Source organism: Pholcus phalangioides, unplaced genomic scaffold, assembly GCF_987345545.1.
Source record: "Pholcus phalangioides strain wild (caught in Gottingen) unplaced genomic scaffold, Ppha-v1.0 ptg000041l_1, whole genome shotgun sequence".
NCBI lineage: Eukaryota > Metazoa > Arthropoda > Arachnida > Araneae > Pholcidae > Pholcus > Pholcus phalangioides.
Window position 1 is genome coordinate 4,272,125 of NW_028301627.1, and position 19,576 is coordinate 4,291,700.

The 19,576-nt window shown below is 40.1% G+C and overlaps 1 protein-coding gene and 1 non-coding gene across 2 annotated transcripts in view; both read left to right on the forward strand.

The window, feature by feature from the left end:
- LOC149065101 (uncharacterized) overlaps window positions 1–19,576 on the forward strand; it is a 117,376-nt gene that overhangs the window by 45,993 nt on the left and 51,807 nt on the right. The gene's annotated exons all lie outside the window — the stretch shown is intronic.
- Window positions 18,414–18,485, forward strand: TRNAA-GGC (transfer RNA alanine (anticodon GGC)). The gene has a single exon. It is a non-coding gene; the product is annotated as a tRNA-Ala (tRNA).

The following is a 19,576-nucleotide window of genomic DNA, read 5'->3' on the forward strand; positions in this document are numbered from 1 at the left end:
CCCGCAGCAAGTGCCATGAAAAATTTTCACTTGCTCGGATTTTATTCGCTTTACCAACGAATAAAATCCAGGGCCCCAACCAATTACCCGGGACACCAATTCACATACTTTTAGTGGGGCCCCAGACTGGCTTTATCTCGGGCTTCCGCTGTTGCAAATTCTACAACACAAAAGAATGAGATTCATCCAGGGTCCCCCACAATGAAACCTGTAAACTTGGGGCCCCCGACTTGAAAGCTTCTTGGTCATCCCCCGCTGCGAGTGCCATGAAAAATTTTCATTTGTATTCGCTTTACCAACGAATAAAATCCAGGGCCCAACGAATTACCCGGGACATTAATTCGCATACTTTTAGTGGGGGGCCCAGACTGGCTTCATCTCGGGCTTCGGCTGTTGCAAATTCTACAACAGAAAAGAATGAGATTCATCCAGGGCCCCCAAAACGAAACCTGTAAACATAGGGCCCCCGACTTGGAAGCTTGTCGGTCATCCCCCGGAGCGAGTGCCATGAAAATTTTTCATTTGTATTCGTTTTACGAACGAATAAAATCCAGGGCGCCCAAAACGAAACCTGTAAACATAGGGCCCCCGACTTGGAAGCTTGTCGGTCATCCCCCGGAGCGAGTGCCATGAAAAATTTTCATTTGTATTCGTTTTACCAACGAATAAAATCCAGGGCCCCCAACCAATTACCCGGGACACCAATTCGCATACTTTTGGTGGGGCCCCAGACTGGCTTTATCTCGGGCTTCGGCTGTTGCAAATTCTACAACAGAAAAGAATGAGATTCATCCAGGGCCCCCAAAATGAAACCTGTAAACATAGGGCCCCCGACTTGGAAGCTTGTCGGTCATCCCCCGGAGCGAGTGCCATGGAAAATTTTCATTTGTATTCGTTTTACCAACGAATAAAATCCAGGGCCCCCAAAATGAAACCTGTAAACATGGGGCCCCCAACTTGGAAGCTTGTCGGTCATCCCCCGGAGCGAGTGCCATGGAAAATTTTCATTTGTATTCGTTTTACCAACGAATAAAATCCAGGGCCCCCAAAATGAAACCTGTAAACATAGGGCCCCCGACTTGGAAGCTTGTCGGTCATCCCCCGGAGCGAGTGCCATGAAAAATTTTCATTTGTATTCGTTTTACCAACGAATAAAATCCAGGGCCCCCAACAAATTACCCGGGACACCAATTCGCATACTTTTGGTGGGGCCCCAGACTGGCTTTATCTCGGGCTTCGGCTGTTGCAAATTCTACAACAGAAAAGAATGAGATTCATCCAGGGCCAACAAAATGAAACCTGTAAACATAGGGCCCCGACTTGGAAGCTTGTCGGTCATCAACCGGAGCGAGTGCCATGAAAAATTTTCATTTGTATTCGTTTTACCAACGAATAAAATCCAGGACCCGCCAACCAATTACCCGGGACACCAATTCGCATACTTTTGGTGGGGCCCCGGACTGGCTTTATCTCGGGCTTCCGCTGTTGCGAATTCTACAACAGAAAAGAATGAGATTCGTCCAGGGCCCCAAAATGAAACCTGTAAACATGGGGCCCCCGACTTGGAAGCTTGTCGGTCATCCCCCGGTGCGAGTGCTATGAAAAATTTTCATTTGTATTCGTTTTACCAACGAATAAAATCCAGGACCCCCAACCAATTACCCGGGACACCAATTCGCATACTTTTGGTGGGGCCCCGGACTGGCTTTATCTCGGGCTTCCGCTGTTGCGAATTCTACAACAGAAAAGAATGAGATTCGTCCAGGGTCCCCCACAATGAAACCTGTAAACTTGGGGCCCCCGACTTGGAAGCTTGTCGGTCATCCCCCGGTGCGAGTGCTATGAAAAATTTTCATTTGTATTCGTTTTACCAACGAATAAAATCCAGGACCCCCCAACCAATTACCCGGGACACCAATTCGCATACTTTTGGTGGGGCCCCAGACTGGATATATCTTTTGCTTCCGCTATCGAAATTTTTCAACGTTAAAGCAGCAAGAAAACAATGAGATCCATCAAGGGCCCCTGGAAATGAAAACTTTTTACTTATACGTGAAATCTTCCCCGGGTACCCCGACCCTGTGTTGGGAGCACTGCTGTTGTGTGTGTATATTATACATATATATGCCTCTCGGCATGGACCTCCCCCCCCCCCCACAAAGGAAGCGCTGACAGGGGCCATAACGATTCTTATCACTTTTTGATTTTTCACACTATAAATTAATCACAGAGGGGCCCCTGAAAAGCTGGTTTGGGGGCTCGAAATCTAAATTCCAGCCTAAGGGCTCTGCTGTAGGATGAAGGAGCCTCTTGGTACATGCACATAACATGGTCCCGATGGGTCAAATGGGTCCCGATATGTGAATATCGACCCAATATCGATATATGATATCATATCGATATATGAATGTGAATATCGATATATGAATGGAACCCACTTCCGTAACAGAGTTTCCGTCACTCGGTTGCTTAGCAACAGGCCCTTTTCGAGTTTGTTTGTGATTTTATATTATAGAATAGATAGATATGTATGTATGTATGTATGTAAGTATGTATGTATGTAAGTATGTATGTATATATATATAGGGGATTTTCAGGGGCCCCTCTGTGATTAATTTATAGTGTGAAAAATCAAAAAGTGATAAGAATCGTTGTGGCCCCTGTCAGCCCTTCCTTTGTGAGGGGGGAGGTCCATGCCGAGAGGTATATATATGTATAATATACACACACAACAGCAGTGCTCCCAACACAGGGTCGGGGTACCCGGGGAAGATTTCACGTATAAGTAAAAAGTTTTCATTTCCAGGGGCCCTTGATGGATCTCATTGTTTTCTAGCTGCTTTAACGTTGAAAAATTTCGATAGCGGAAGCAAAAGATATATCCAGTCTGGGGCCCCACCAAAAGTATGCGAATTGGTGTCCCGGGTAATTGGTTGGGGGCCCTGGATTTTATTCGTTGGTAAAACGAATACAAATGAAAATTTTTCATGGCACTCGCTCCGGGGGATGACCGACAAGCTTCCAAGTCGGGGGCCCTATGTTTACAGGTTTCATTTTGGGACCCTGGACGAATCTCATTCTTTTCTGTTGTAGAATTCGCAACAGCGGAAGCCCGAGATAAAGCCAGTCTGGGGCCCCACCAAAAGTATGCGAATTGGTGTCCCGGGTAATTGGTTGGGGGGTCCTGGATTTTATTCGTTGGTAAAACGAATACAAATGAAAATTTTTTATGGCACTCGCTCCGGGGGATGACCGACAAGCTTCCAAGTCGGGGGCCCCATGTTTACAGGTTTCATTTTGGGTGCCCTGGATTTTATTTGTTGGTAAAACGAATACAAATGAAAATTTTTCATGGCACTCGCTCCGGGGGATGATCGACAAGCTTCCAAGTCGGGGGCCCCTTGTTTACAGGTTTCATTTTGGGGCCCTGGACGAATCTCATTCTTTTCTGTTGTAGAATTCGCAACAGCGGAAGCCCGAGATAAAGCCAGTCTGGGGCCCCACCAAAAGTATGCGAATTGGTGTCCCGGGTAATTGGTTGGGGGCCTGGATTTTATTCATTGGTAAAACGAATACAAATGAAAATTTTTAATGGCACTCGCTCCGGGAGATGACCGACAAGCTTCCAAGTCGGGGGCCCTATGTTTACAGGTTTCATTTTGGGGGCCCTGGATTTTATTCGTTAGTAAAACGAATACAAATGAAAATTTTTCATGGCACTTGCTACGGGGGATGACCGACAAGCTTCCAAGTCGGGGGCCCTATGTTTACAGGTTTCATTTTGGGGGCCCTGGATGAATCTCATTCTTTTCTGTTGTAGAATTTGCAACAGCGGAACCCCGAGATAAAGCCAGTCTGGGGCCCCACCAAAAGTATGCGAATTGGTGTCCCGGGTAATTGTTTGGGGGCCCTGGATTTTATTCGTTCGTAAAACGAATACAAATAAAAATTTTTCATGGCACTCGCACCGGGAGATGACCGACAAGCTTCCAAGTCGAAGGCCCCATGTTTACAGGTTTCATTTTGGGGGCCCTGGATTTTATTCGTTGGTAAAACGAATACAAATGAAAATTTTTCATGGCACTCGCACCGGGGGATGACCGACAAGCTTCCAAGTCGGGGGCCCCATGTTTACAGGTTTCATTTTGGGGGCCCTGGATTTTATTCGTTGGTAAAACGAATGCAAATGAAAATTTTTCATGACACTCGCACCGGGGGATGACCGACAAGCTTCCGAGTAGGGGGCCCCATGTTTACAGGTTTCATTTTGGGGCCCTGGATTTTATTCGTTGGTAAAACGAATACAAATGAAAACTTTTCATGGCACTCGCACCGGGGGATGACCAACAAGCTTCCAAGTCGGGGAGCCCTATGTTTACAGGTTTGATTTTGGGGGCCCTGGATGAATCTCATTCTTTTCTGTTGTAGAATTCGCAACAGCGGAAGCCTGAGATAAAGCCAGTCTGGGGCCCCACCAAAAGTATGCGAATTGGTGTCCCGGGTAATTGGTTGGGGCCCTGGATTTTATTCGTTGGTAAAACGAATACAAATGGAAATTTTTCATGGCACTCGCACCGGGAGATGACCGACAAGCTTCCAAGTCGGGGGCCCCATGTTTACAGGTTTCATTTTGGGGGCCCTGGATTTTATTCGTTGGTAAAACGAATACAAATGAAAATTTTTCATGGCACTCGCACCGGGGGATGACCGACAAGCTTCCAAGTCGGGGGCCCCATGTTTACAGGTTTCATTTTGGGGCCCTGAATTTTATTCGTTGGTAAAACGAATACAAATGAAAATTTTTCATGGCACTCGCTCCGGGGGATGACCGACATGCTTCCAAGTCGGGGGCCCTATGTTTACAGGTTTCATTTTGGGGGCCCTGGATTTTATTCGTTGGTAAAACGAATACAAATGAAAATTTTTAATTGCACTCGCTCCGGGGGATGACCGACAAGCTTCCAAGTCGGGGACCCTATGTTTACAGGTTTCATTTTGGGGGCCCTGGATGAATCTCATTCTTTTCTGTTGTAGAATTTGCCACAGCCGAAACCCGAGATATAGCCAGTCTGGGGCCCCACTAAAAATCTGCGTATTGTGTGTGTCCCCGCTACTGGATGTGGGGCCCTGGATTTTATTCGTTGTAAAATTGATAAAAATGAAAAATTCTCACAGGGGTGTGTCCGACAAGCTTGCAGGTTAGGGCTTCATGGAAATGTTGGGAGGTTGTAATTCGGTGCCCCTGAATGTATCTGATTGATTTTTGTGGTTTAACATTGTAAAATTTGCAACACATCGGTAGCCCAAGATATATCCAGTGTGGGGCCCCACTGAAATTCAGCGAATTGAATCTGGGGACCCCCATGGGGAAGTTTTCTGGGGATACTTGAAGAATCTCATTTGTTTTTTGTTGCTTTATGATTATTTTCATTAAAATTCGCTTCTTCAGTAGGCTGGTGCTTTCACACGTCCCTTTCCCCTTTTCCATAGCACGCTGATGAAGTGGGACGAAATAAACAAGATATGTCCGGGAGAGAAGTGGGGGGGGGCAGGGGGCAGAACCCCCCTAGTATAATATAAATATATATAAATGAAGTTTAACGTAACGACAGCTCCGGCCCTATTTGTAAGATTGACTTGACTTGACTTCATTATCCAGGATTTTGAGCATCTAAGGCTATTCCTGAAAGTTACAAGTGATAAGAAATACGCATGCCATTTTCAATTATAATTTTGCCGGAAATACGGCACAAAATTTCCAATGCCAACTGTCACAAAATTGGTTATTACGTCATAACTTTGCAAAGTCACCGATCATTGCTGAAATTCCAAAAAATTACGGAGTGGTGGGGAAATGAAGGGCTACATTAAATAAATGTAGTTTGGGGGGGGGGGAGGATTTTGAGTAATACCAACATCTGTGTGAAATCCGATTCCAAATTTGATAATATTCCGGGACGGAATTTGAGTAATATTTCTTTTAATTGTATTCTAAGTGTTCTGGAACTTTGTCCAGGTCAATCATGTGATCTGTAAATATGTCATCACTCACTCGCTCTCATTTACTTACTAGTTCACTCATACGGTCAATCACTTGGTCATTCGCTTGATTACTTACTTGGTCACTCATACCGTGAACCACTCACTCATTTACTTGATCACTCATATGGTCAGTCACTCGGTCACTCATACGGTCAATCGTTTCGCCGCTCATATGGTCAATCACTCGGCCACTCGTGACTTAATCACTCACTTGGTCACTCATACGGTAAATCATTCAATCACTATCACTTAGGTCACTCGTACATTCAGTTACTCTATCACTCATATGGTCACTCACTTGGTCACTCATACGGTAAATTATTCAATCACTATCACTTAGATTACTCGTACATTCAGTTACTCTGTCACTCATATGGTCAATCACTGATCTGCAAATCTGCTTTGCGTCATTTAAGTGATCTGTGAAGTGCTTCGGGTCATTTGGGTGACCTGTAAATGTGCTTCGGGTTGTTATAGTGATCTGTAAATGTGCTTCGGGTTATTTTAGTGATCTGTAAACGTGCTTCGGTATATTTTAGTGATCTGTAAATGTGCTTGGTTGTATTTTAGTGATCTGTAAGTGTACTACGTATCTCTTAAATGATATGTAAATGTGCCGCGGGCCGTTAAGAGAGTTTCCACTGCACCAATATATAGCAGTTTCGATAAGTGGTCATATTTAAAAACGTATCATCCAGTGCAAAACAGAAGTTTTTTGCTAGTTTTATAAAAGGTGGCCAGACGTCCCGGTTTTTAACTAATCACTGTCACGACATCTGTTTGTGTCGGTTCTTGTCATCGCCTAATCAAGCATTTAATGAAATACAATTATTTTAAAATATTAACATGTTCTATTTTGTGACATTTCCAGCTGCTACAAATCACAGTAAAAAAAATCGCTCATCACGGCATGATGACCATATTTCGTTAGAAAAATATGGAAAATTATATGAACAAAATTACGGGACATCACTGAGAATGTCAGCAAAATTACAAACTCTTGAAATTTCTTTAAAATTAACGGGGGTGAGAAACGACGGGACACTGGAAATTCGCGGCGAATTGAACTGTAATTTACAGAAAAAATGCTGAGCGTGGCAAAGAGTGACCGAGTGATTGAATGTGTAAGTGACCACATGATTTACTAAGGAGTGATCATATGGTTAACCGAGTTATTGCATCCGGGACCTCTTACTAATTTGTTTATGTTCCTGGGAGAGACAAACAGAAGGACCAAAAAAAAAGTCGTCTGCTCTCTCTGGTGGCGGGAAATTTCAAGCCCTTTGATTGGTGTTGCGTCTAATCCAGAGTGATTTTGAAACTTTGTGTATACCAAAGAGCGAGAGGAGGGGAGAGAGAAGGGGAGGAGGTGGAGGAAGTCACGTGGGGGGGGGGGAGAAGAGGCTCAACACAGAAACATTTCATGAAACATTGAAATAATTTGAGATTCTTTTTTAAATTTCTGCAAATTAATTGCACAGAGAAAATTTATGACCTATATTTTGTAAAACCTATGCATTTGCATGTCTTTCTTCATGTTAATGTTATTTAAATGGGGGAGGAATTGCGGAAAAGATATTCTATGCATTTGTAAATGTGCTTCGGGTCATCCATTTTAACGTTTACTGAGCGGCCGCATCGAAACGAGCTACCGCTTTTGCGTTTCATGTTAGCCCTGCATTTTTTGATGACAATTGTTTGTATCGGTGTGTACTATCACCTCTTAAAGATTTCCCCATCTTTTCTGAATCAGCTTGTGTGTGTGTATATATATATATATATTTCCCCCCCCCCTTAACGGCGCGCGGTACATTTACAGATCACTAAAATGACCCGAAGCACATTTAAAAAGCGGTTAAATGACCTAAAACACATTTACAGATCACTTAAGTGACGGGTTTTTTTTTAAAGCACCTACACGTACATGTACTTGAAAATGATTATTATATTTTTCAAGGTCCTCTCCTTTAAAAATTTGAAAATGAATTTTTTTTTTCAAGGACTGTGTGAAGAACTCAGGGGGTGAACTATCTCTGCGGTCCTTAGCCGAAAAAAAGTAGTTAAGCCCCGATTTGTCCTTAGATGGCCAGTAGTTCGACGTTTCGGTACTATCTCTAAGCTAAGGACTTTTTTTTAGTAGTTACTTAGGACCACTGCTAAGGACTGCCTAGCACCAGTCCTAAAGCAGCAAAAAAATTAGTTCACGGCGGCCATCTTGGAAAAGAGGAAATTTCGCCTCTGGCCGCGAGCTCTCGCTGTGATATTTAGCGATGAAATATACTGTTTTTTTTCGAATTAAACAATTTTTTACGATAATAATGACAGATAAAACTTAGATTATGTCTTCGATGTCATCAAAGTTGAAGTGATTCATCATTATATCCTGCAAAACTAGATGTTGACATCGGCGATCGAAGCCACGACGAAGTGCTAGCATGTTCATTACTGAGGTAAGAATTATTTTATTGCTATCGAACTATATAAGAAGAGTGTTTAGAAATAGTCTTAATATTTTTTTGCTCGGTAAATGCGATATTTAAAAATATAAATGGACATAATGTCACGCAATCAATAGGGCAGTGGTTCCCACTTGGTAATACTGAAAAATATCAAATAGCCCATGTATACTTTGGATTGTATTGAAAATATTTACATGGCAAATGAAACATAAATCTGCAATTACGATAATATCAGATTGAAATTTTACATTCTACGTTTTTTGCCGTATTAATTTTTTTTCAATGAAAAATTATGTCTAAATAAATTGAGCTTGTGCGTAAATAAATAATTTGAATATTGTTGGCACAATAAAAATTGTGCTTGGATGACTATGCTATGAATAATCGCCTATAAATAAGGAAATTGAATAATTTTAATTAATAATAATCGCCTATAAATAAGGAAATTGAAAATTTGTGTTTTAGATCAACCTCCCTTCAATGCACAAAGTAACTAATAAGCTACAATTCATTGATAATAAATGACAGCACCTAAATGACAAAAAATTTAATTATTTTTTTGTGATGAGTAATGGTGAAATTGAAATAAAGCATGGTAAAAATTGGCAGTAATGTTAAATATTAATTTTTGTAAAACTCGTGCACTAAAGGATTAAAATATAGATTTGATATTTTGAACTGTTCAAATGAACAATATTGTAATACTTAGTGGAAGTTAAATTTTGAGAAAAAAATCATGTGCCACTTCTTGAAAAATTGCACTCTACAACTCGCTCTGAGATGAGGAATATTTAATAAGGAATCGTTATATTGTTTTGTTGATATGAAAAATGAAATTCGTACAATGGGACTAAAAACCAAAGTTGGAATTTCAGGCACAGTTTTTAGTGTTGAGGCATATACATTATAACTAGAGGAAGCAGATTAGTGTTTGAAACGTATTACTACTTCAGTATTTGGGTTATGGCTTTGCTGTGTGTGTTCAAATTTAATTTTTTGCCAAAAATTGTTTTTGATTTTGTGTGTATGGGTAAACACAGAAAACAAATTTCCATGTCGAATATTTAAGAACTTTAAAATATAACATTTTGAGATGTTATGGAAGTGAAACTTTTAACAAGCATTTATTTTTTAACAATGTTGTTAGTAAACAGCTGAGAGATTATATATATATTAGTGTATATACATTTGTGAGACTTTTCTAACTCCGAAAAATTTTGTTTCCCAGGAACTGGCTGTAGGTAGCTACGAAGTTATGTGAAGGTTTTCAAAGTTACCACACAATTCTCCCAGAGCAAACAAAGGTAATTTTAATTCTTTGTATTTGACTTTGAGCAACAGTTTCCATTATTATTTTCATGTAAAATGAAATATTTCCATGCATGATTTAATGGCATAAATTTTAACAATCATCATTTTCACTGATTTCATTTGTATCAACAACCCTAGTGGAACAAATACAGTCGAACCCGATTTAACACCACCATCCCAGCCACAGAATTTTGATGTTGTATCAGATCATAATCATAATAGCGTTTCGGAGAGGCTGTATTACATAAATTCACATGTTTATTAAGAAATGTTGTATTTCAGTGTCTTATTTATGTTGCACCATGATTAAAATAACCTATTTTATACACATTCAATTTTAAGTTGAGAAAATTCATAAAAATTGTAAACTGTACAATCACTTGAATATTTCTCAATATAAAACTCAACAGAAACATACTTCCCTCTGAAATTATTGTAATTTCAGCGACACATTTTATATGTGCAAAAACAAAATAAGCAAGGGGGAAAGGTGGCATTGTTTTTAGTCCATACCATATTGGTTTCTCTCGAGAAATATCTTGCTATGAGTAATTATCTTTATAATAATTTTTTCAGATACTATTGAAAGAACAACTGTTTTTGACATAATTGAATTGAGGAAATTAAGATAGACGATTTCTTAATGGCTACCTATACCACTCAAAATTTGACCAGTGCAAGTAAAAACATGTACTGTTGAAAAACTTGTCTTGGCTATATAAATGAGAGGGAGGACATTAAAAAAAAACTTTTAGAAGCTTTACTAACTGAAAAGCAATATTAATTCTTTGAAAAACGTGTTATATTTACTGATGAGCAAATTTTGTGAATGAAAATATTAAAACAATATACTTGACGACAAATAGTATCATACTTTTTAACTAGTGAGACCATACAACACTGCAAAATTTCTATGTTAATTTAAATAGGGGTTCCCCGATCCACAAGAGGTTGCTAAGGATGTGTTTTAGAGCAAAGCTGAAAGAGTAGAGTGAAAATATATAGTAAGCTGCGTGCCAATAGGTTTTTGCACTTCATCTGTCTGACCAAAATTTTAGGGTAGAAACATGGCTCGAAAAATTGAAAAAGGCACGGGCCAAATTTTTTGGAAGCCAAGCATATTTTTAGAAGAAATAATCCGAAGTAAAAAAAAATTATATTCAACTTTTTCAGCACTTAGTGATGATCTTGACATGTTGGAAGATTCAGACATAAACTCCAAATATTTTATGATCTGCATAGAAAATTTTAGGTGTCAGTATGAATTTTTTTTTTTGCAATGTTGGCTCTTAAGATTTAGTTGCTCCAAGCCCTAGGTAAATACATCTAGACATGAACATGTGCATCTATGTGGAACGCCAGGCCTCCCTTGCAAAACACAGTTTATACATTTTGGATCCTACTGTCATAAAATGGTGGCGAGACGACTCAATGTCGACTAAGTGCTATTGTGCACGAATTATCTCTACTTATACAACTAAAGACTGCGTTATAATTTGAAATAAAATATACAGTACATTTAAATATTGATAAGCATAATAAAAGTGTTTTTTTTTCTTCCTCTTTTTAATTTCAGGTAAATCAACATTTGAAGATGCAGATGAAAATTTATGAATCTTAAAAAATTATATTCTTGAAAGATGCGATTTCTAAGAAAAGTACAACCAATAAATTGTGATTATGATAACTCTCTATGAACATATGTTTGAAATAAAATGTTTTTTGTATGACAAATCATGTGTGCAAGTTGTTATTTAATTCATGTTTCTATTAATCAATTTCAATCAATCATTCATCTTCTAATCAACTGAAATGAAATATACGATCAAATGAAAGTTATCAGGTGAAATTATTTGTTGGAAGCTAAATATGAAACAGATAAATTGATGAAAGATCTTTAATATAGATGTATATATATTTTAAATATTGAAGTATTCACTTCCATTAACAGGTAAGTGCTCATTCATAGAAAATCGTGTTCTGATATTTTTTAATACTGAGGAGAAACCTATAGTTTAAAATATAGAACTACAATACGCAGCAAGGCAGTTTATTATTTTAATTATAAATTATCAATAATTTAATATTTTAGTTGCTCCGAAAATAATTTGCAATTCATTTGCAATTCAATGAATTTTGAAAAGGAATAAAAATGGATAATAAAAAATCATTTTTAACAAATTGGTCTTAAAAAAAAGTGGCAGTCAATATTAAAAATAGTATTCAGCTGGGCCCCCGAGGCGAATAGGGGGCCCAAAAATCTACAATTATATTGCATAATAACCCTTTCAAGAAGAGCCCTCCCCCCCCCCCCAAAAAAAAAGGGGAAAGTCTGCCCCGGAAAGGCACACTACGACCATAGGCTCAACTAGTGCCGGTAACCTTAATTTAAAATTTTGCATTTTGTTGTAAGAATTTTCTTTTTTTCAAATTTTGATTTCATCAGTATTCGACCCGCTTATATGCAGCTGGGGTCCCAGATACTCGCTTTTTCAAGTATCCAAAAGTGGGATCCATGAGCTCGGACAAGAAAAATACCGAATCTTATTCTAAAAAAAGTCGCAAGATGAAAAATGCAACGTCTCATACGTTTACAAAATAATTAAACTAGCTGGCGATGTTAGAGTAAAAGAAATTGCAAAGCACGGGTGACAAAAATGTGTGGCGAGTCCCTCGGGAAAAAAAAGTTTGTTTACAATCAGTTGTAAACATGAAATCGCTGCCACCACCCACTGCGGAAAAACGATTGTTAAATAATTAGTAGTAGTTGTAGGCTTCAAACGGCATCCCGATTGGTTAGCGATCTGTTACTCTCGAAACCAAAAATTTTCTCTCCCTTTAACTACTGTTTCACGTCACGTGACCTTAAGGACTGGTAGTTCATAGTACCTCTTAACTACTAGTAGTTGAAGCGGTCCTTAGCTGCAGTCCTCCGACCGGTAGTTCATTAGGACTAGTAGTTACTAAGGACTGCAGAGATAGTTCACCCCCTGAACTCTTCCCATCTCTAATCCCGTATCTTACCAACCCACCACTACAGCACTAAATGACCATAATTTTCACAAAAAATACGCCAACGCGGCAACATTCTCGTGGTCACTCACTCACCTGGCTCCTCTCTCTCTCTCTCTCTCTCTATGCCATTCACATACTGTATTTTGATGGACGTGGGTGATTATTGCTTTGCTTCATTAACTATATATATATATATATATAATTTTATGATAATATAATTACACCATCGAGAAATATACCGTGAAAAAAAATCTCGCGAAAAAATATAGCTGTAGAGGGAATTATCGTTATATCGAGTACCGTTATAGCGAGGTTTCACTGTATACTACGCTTGGAGTTCTAATTGAATCCAATTGATTGGATGGAAGCCGACGAAATTGCATTGTTTTCTTTCAAGGAAAAACGCCACTTAAGTCATCTCGTAATGTGAATTTCCAAGTCCAACAAATAAATTTTTCATATTTCGTATTTTCTACTCGTAAAATACGATCATCCGATGCTTAAGAAGTGGGTCTCCTCTATCCTCTTATCGTCATCCGAATATTCGGAGAAATACGATGCTTGTTTTCGGAGGGAGAATGGCACTAGTACGGAAATTTCCCTTTCATGCTTATATTGTCATAATCGGCGTGGATACGGATCGGATTTCTGATAAGCATGAAGAGATAGTACAGCCCCAGGTTCTTTGAACGAAGTGGTGGAAGGAGCGAATCACCGAAGGTGTGTCTAGTGAACGGGGGTGAGGAGGAGAATGTTCATCTCTGCTCTCCTACCTGTGATAATAATAATTTTTTTAATGAGCGGGGGGGGGGGTATTGCCCTGTACAAGAATAATATTCTGAATTCGGTGGTTAGTGCTTAAAATTGGGTGGACAGTAACTCAGGTTTGGCTAGAGCAGCGGTTCTCTTTTGTGACTTGCGGAGCCCTTGTTAGTGGATAATTTCCATGGCTTAACTGGAGGAGCCCTTTTTAGTATATTATTTATATGGCGGTACCTTTTAGGCCCTTTTTTTTTGTTTGTTTATCATATTTATTGATTTATATTATTATTCTCGAGTGGCCGCGGAGCCCCTGGGAAGTGCACATGGAGCCCCGAGGGCTCCGCGGAGCACCGGTTGAGAACCGCTGATTTAGGCGAAGGGAGGTCCTCAAATTTGAACGAAATGTTTCCACTATCTTCGACCCTATTCATGTAGGCCAATGGTCATTGCCAACGCCTCCTCAAGCGAGAGTTAGGAATCGAATTTCAGTGTTTTCTGTCGCTGCTGCCTCTTTTGTTGGCAAATGAAAAATAATAAAATTTCAAATAATCAACATTTGTTTGTTTCTCAAGAGAGTAAGAATGACTGTATGATGATGATGATGATGATGATGCCATTGTTGAGAGGTATAAAAGCGACAGACGTGATAGAGTTCCTTGAAGAGTTCGGGAGGTTGGTTGGGAATTTTGAAGTTGGGTGCCGAGTAGAGTTTGAAATCTCTTTGGCCCCTCTTTCTTTTTCAGGTACCCACCTTTTAACCAAATGATCCTTACTTACGACGGAGAGTTGTCTGTAGTATGTAGGGTGACCATATATTTCTCGTATTTTTACTAAAATGTCATTTTTTTCTATGAAGATCGCTTTAATGATAATTATGACTGTAATTATAAATTATTATCACACATTTTTTTATATTTTTGAAATATACGCTCTAAATCAGAGTTCAACCTTTTTTTATTCGTGAGCCTTGTTCGTAGCCATAAAAAAAGAGCACCCTTACGGCAAGTTTGACATACGACTGCACGCAATCAGTATTTCAATTTTTCAATACGATTTGTATAAGTTTTTAATTGGAACTCGCGAGCTCGAAATCGGACACGAACATCAAGCATTGCCATCACCTTCTCTGCTTTAGAAGGTGTTGGCACTGCGGTCGTAGCTCTGTGGGTGTGGAATCGACTTCTATACTGACAGCTTCGCTTCACGGCTTAGTTACCTTCTTCAATGGCCAAGAAATTCTGTTTACAGAGATGAAGATGAAGCCACCGTCAAAAAAAAAAAAAGCATTAATGATGGAATATTATTGTCAGCCATGATCCTTGAAGATGGAACCGCCGACAACAGCCTGTTGTGTCTGCATAATGATCTGTGTCAATATTTATGTACAGCTGTTCTCGTGGGCAGGGCCGCAAGTAGTGGGAAGGTCCAAAAATTAGAGGGCTGGGGGAAAAAATTTTACTATGTCCATTCCTTGCTCAAAGTACCTCGGAGTAATTTTCGCGAGAAGCATGTGCCATAACAAGTCTTCTTGTTTGAATTCTTCGGACGTTATAGGGAATGCTTCCTAATTTCCAACTCCAGTTGAAAATTATAAAGCACACATTCGCTATAACAAAAAATATATATGCGATTTTTTTTTTTGCGTCTTTAACATTATAGACATTTGACAACTACTTGTAAATCACTTCTTATAGTGAGACTCTCGTGTAAGCCGTATTCATTTCAAAGGTTTTTTACTGTACGCTGATGTCCAAACGTTTAGCGTAAGTATGATTTGAGTAGATCGGTGTTGGCTATAGAGAACAGGTATTGGAAGGGAAAAAAACCAGAATGTATGCCCAGAATGTAAAGGGAGAAACATTTACAAAGATAGGATTTGACGCAAAAAAGCACATTCGACGCCGTAGAGGAAGGACGTGCATTTTTGTACTCCTGACTAGGTAGCTCGCGTGAATTCGTGCTCTCTTTCCAGGACGATGAATAGTCAAATCCTGAAATGCTGTTACTACCACACCAAGGTGATCCAGAATTTTAAAGAAAAGGTGATTACTCTAGGAAAGAAGCTAGACAAGTATGTCAACGAAGGAGACGCCGTCGAAGAAAGCGAACCCAACAAGATAGAATTCAAGGAAGTTGCTGATCATTCTCTTACTCTCCTGTACAAGATGGAAAAAGATCGCAAAGATATCCTGGACCTCCCTCAAACCAAGCAGTCCTGCAAGGACGATTTTCTTTTCAGAAATTCTTTTCAAATCTATGAGGACCTCAAGGGAATGACGGAGAAAAAGAAAATACTACAGGCAAGAATGGACATTGCCGAGAATTGGTACAAGGTAACCGTACATCTCCGGGATCGTGAAGTATGCAAGGTGGTGCGGAAAAGGTCCAACGCGTCGAAGGAAAAAAGCTCCGAGTCCTCAAAAGAGGAGACGAGACCCCCTCTTCACACCGGTGCCGTTCCCCCCATGAGGAAACTCGACGATCATCTAGGCGGACGCAGCTATCCAGGCGGAGCCACAGACTCCTCCCCCAGAAAAGGAAGAGCCAATAGGACAGCTTCCCGACCAGAGAACCAGACCCCGCAGAGAAAGATACCGCCCATACACATCTCGACCAATGGGAAGTGGAGGACGATCTCACGGCAGCTGGAGAACATCTGTGACGTTCATTTCAATACGGAGTTCAAGAATGGGAAGGTCTCGGTCTTCCCAGCCATCTACGACGACCATCGCGCAATTACTAAATTTTGCGCTGAACAAAAACTTGAATTTTATTCGTTCACCTTGGACGATGAGAGACCCGAGTCCTATGTCATCAAGGGCCTAGAACCGAACTCCTCAATAGAGGACATTCTCTCTTCCTTACAGGACCTAGGTTTCCAGCCGATAAAAGCACTGCAGATATGCCGCAAGAGTGACGGAAAAAAACTACCCATCTGGAGGGTGGACCTGCCGCGAGCTCCGGAGTCTGCCAAGCTACTTGGACTGAAAACTCTAGATTGCCTACGCGTCCGCGTGGAAAGATTCAGATCCAGAGGGGCCCAGAAATACATCATGTGTTCCGGTGTTAATCCTGGGGACACGGGATGCCGAGCCCCAGAAAGATGCGTCAAATGCATCAAAAATCATGCGTCCAGAGACTGCAAAAACGTGCGAGAGGTTGATGAGCGCCATTGCCGCTTCTCTCCTTATTTTAGGGCAAAGAAATTCCAGGAAGCAGCCGAGGCCCAGGTGCAGATGACTCGAGAGCCAAGGAGGAGCTCGCCTAAAATCCCGATCCAAACCGGGAAAACACAGGCGCTATCGTCCCATGAGGGTCAAGCAGTGGCATCGCCAGCATTCTCTCCCGACACCAGCATCGATGACAATCAGACAGATCAGCTCGATGACGTTACCATTGCTTTCCAGAATGCACTCCTGCAGATGGTCCGACGAGGAGCTAACCTCGAACAAGCCATGAATCGATTCCAGACGAATATCAATAGAGCCGTATCGATAGTCAAATCAGCTCTCGCATCATCGATGACGAAATAATCGTTCCTGCCATTCAAGTCTCCGGCTGGCCAGCAAGTTTTCCCTCTTCTTTCCCATCTTACCTTCCGTATCGTCCTCTTTTTTTTGTTATTTTTTACTCTTTTTATTTTTCTACTCTCCTAAAAAAATCTAAAAAATACTCAAAAAAAAGCTAAAAAATTTTGTAAAGAAAAAATCTCTCTATCTCTCTCTTTTTCATTTTTCACCTCTGGACCATCGAATCTTTCTCTCTGATAAGTATCCAGATGACGTCAACCAAGAAGCTGACCAATCCTGAAGAAGAAGCTCTGAGCCAATGGTACAACACCTGCTGGACTTGGAAAATGTTCTCTTTTCAGCTTTCTCATTTCAGGTGCAGACAGCCTATCCTCTGGACGTGGTGGCATTTTCCTAGTCAACTGACCCTATCCCTAAAAAATACTTCAGCGAGAGGCTTCATTTCTCCCGAAGTTGACATTTTCCCGAATTTGTCGCTTTTTCTACACAGACACCTTACACACACTTTAAACGTAAGACATGCACTACACAAACATTAGTCCACCCCACTGGCCCGCCTGCTAAGTACGGTAGAGCGGTGAACGTACCGCGGGACCGTCGAAAATCATTCTATTCAGGTCAGGAAAGATAGGATTTAAAGAAAATAGTTTTTAGAGAGAGGACGGGACTGAAGGAAAAAAGAAAACCTCTTATCAGTGATAACAAGTGCTTTTGTACATATGTACAGACGAGCACGCGCGCACTGTTCATCCCAAGGGATTTTCAACCAGAAGAGGGTTAAATACCATCATTTTGAACAATGCTAAGGATTTATTTCGAACACTCAATGGCAGAGAATTCCAAATGTGAATACCCCGGAAGAAAACCGTATTTTTCTTGAAATTAGTTCTCGCCGTAGGGGTCTGGATACTGTTTCTAGAAGAGAATCTTGTTGGATATCCTTGTGCACAGGGATAGGAAAAGAGGGAATATGTGTTAGTTTATGTAGTGATTCATACATTGTAATAGCTAATAGATATTTTACCAAACTATCTAACGGAAGAATTCGCCATAGTTTAAAAAGGGGAGCCGTGTGCTCATTAAATGAGGCAAAGCTCAGTCTCAGAATCTTCATCTCCACAAATAACCAGTCTTTCGATGAATCTTGTATTGACAAGTGGAGAGGACGTTTCTATATGCATATGGCCATCTGGTTGGCCTTTGTCATTCACGAGCTATTAGTTGATTGTTGACGCTGTCCAGGTACGGTGCCTTTCAACCTATATATACGCTCCAAGGTTGAAATATTCTATCTGCTTCCATAGCTTAGATGGTAGAGCACTCGTCCGGCAATCGAGAGACCGGGGTTCGAGTCCCCGTGGGGGCAGTGATGAATTTTCTTCCTTGTAATCTTCATCTTCACAAATAACCAGTCTTTCGATGAATCTTGTAAAGCTCAGTACCCTCAATATTTTCTTTTGAGCAATTATCAGCGTTTGTAGAGATGTTTGGAGTGGCAGATGACCATACTTCCACGCAATAAGTTAATTTAGAGAAAAAAGTGAAAAATATAACATGCGCATTACATATGAGGGTACGAAATACCTTGCTTTCGAAAATATGTATATATAGGAGTTTAATGATTTGCTGACTTCTAGAATAAGGTTAGACCGTGAAAGATGCTCATCAATTAAAACTCCGAGGTATTTAACCGAATCAACAAGCTTTAACTCATCCTGCTTGAATTTTATTGGCAATGGCAAAGTGTCCAACGGCTTTTGCCAAGGTCTGAAAAGTATGCAAACTGATTTAGAAGTATTGAGTTGTAGCTTATTCACTGATAGAATTTGTTTCCCTGAATTTAAGAGGGCCGTGTGGGGCATCTGCATACATAAACACTTTGCAATTTCTGAATATTTTATAGATATCATTGACATAGACCAGAAATAAAAGTGGTCCGAGGCGAGCACCCTAAGGTACTCCGCATGTGACGTTGTTGACACTAGAGTTGTACGCTCCGATATTTACATATTGTTTCCTGTTTGAGAGATAACTCTCAAACAACTTTAAGGCTACGCCACGAATTCCATAGAGAGCGAGTTTTTTTAGTAAAATTTCGTGTTTACGAAATCAAATGCTTTCTTAAAGTCTAAGAATATTCCGTACGTGAAATTACCATCATCTATAGCGCATCGCAATGTGTCAATGAACCATATAAGTGCAGTTTTAGTTGACATATTTTTACGAAATCCAAATTGTTTTTCATATATGGAGCAATTGTTTCCTAGAAAATTCGAAATTCTATTGTACATCGCTTTTTCAATGATTTTACTCAATGTTGGCAAAATTGATATGGGACGATAGTTTAGGGGATCAGCTCGATCACTCTTTTTAAATAATGGAATCACTTTTGCAATTTTTAGTTGATCTGGAAAAATTCCGCTTTCAAAGATCAAATTTATTAGATATAACAGAGAA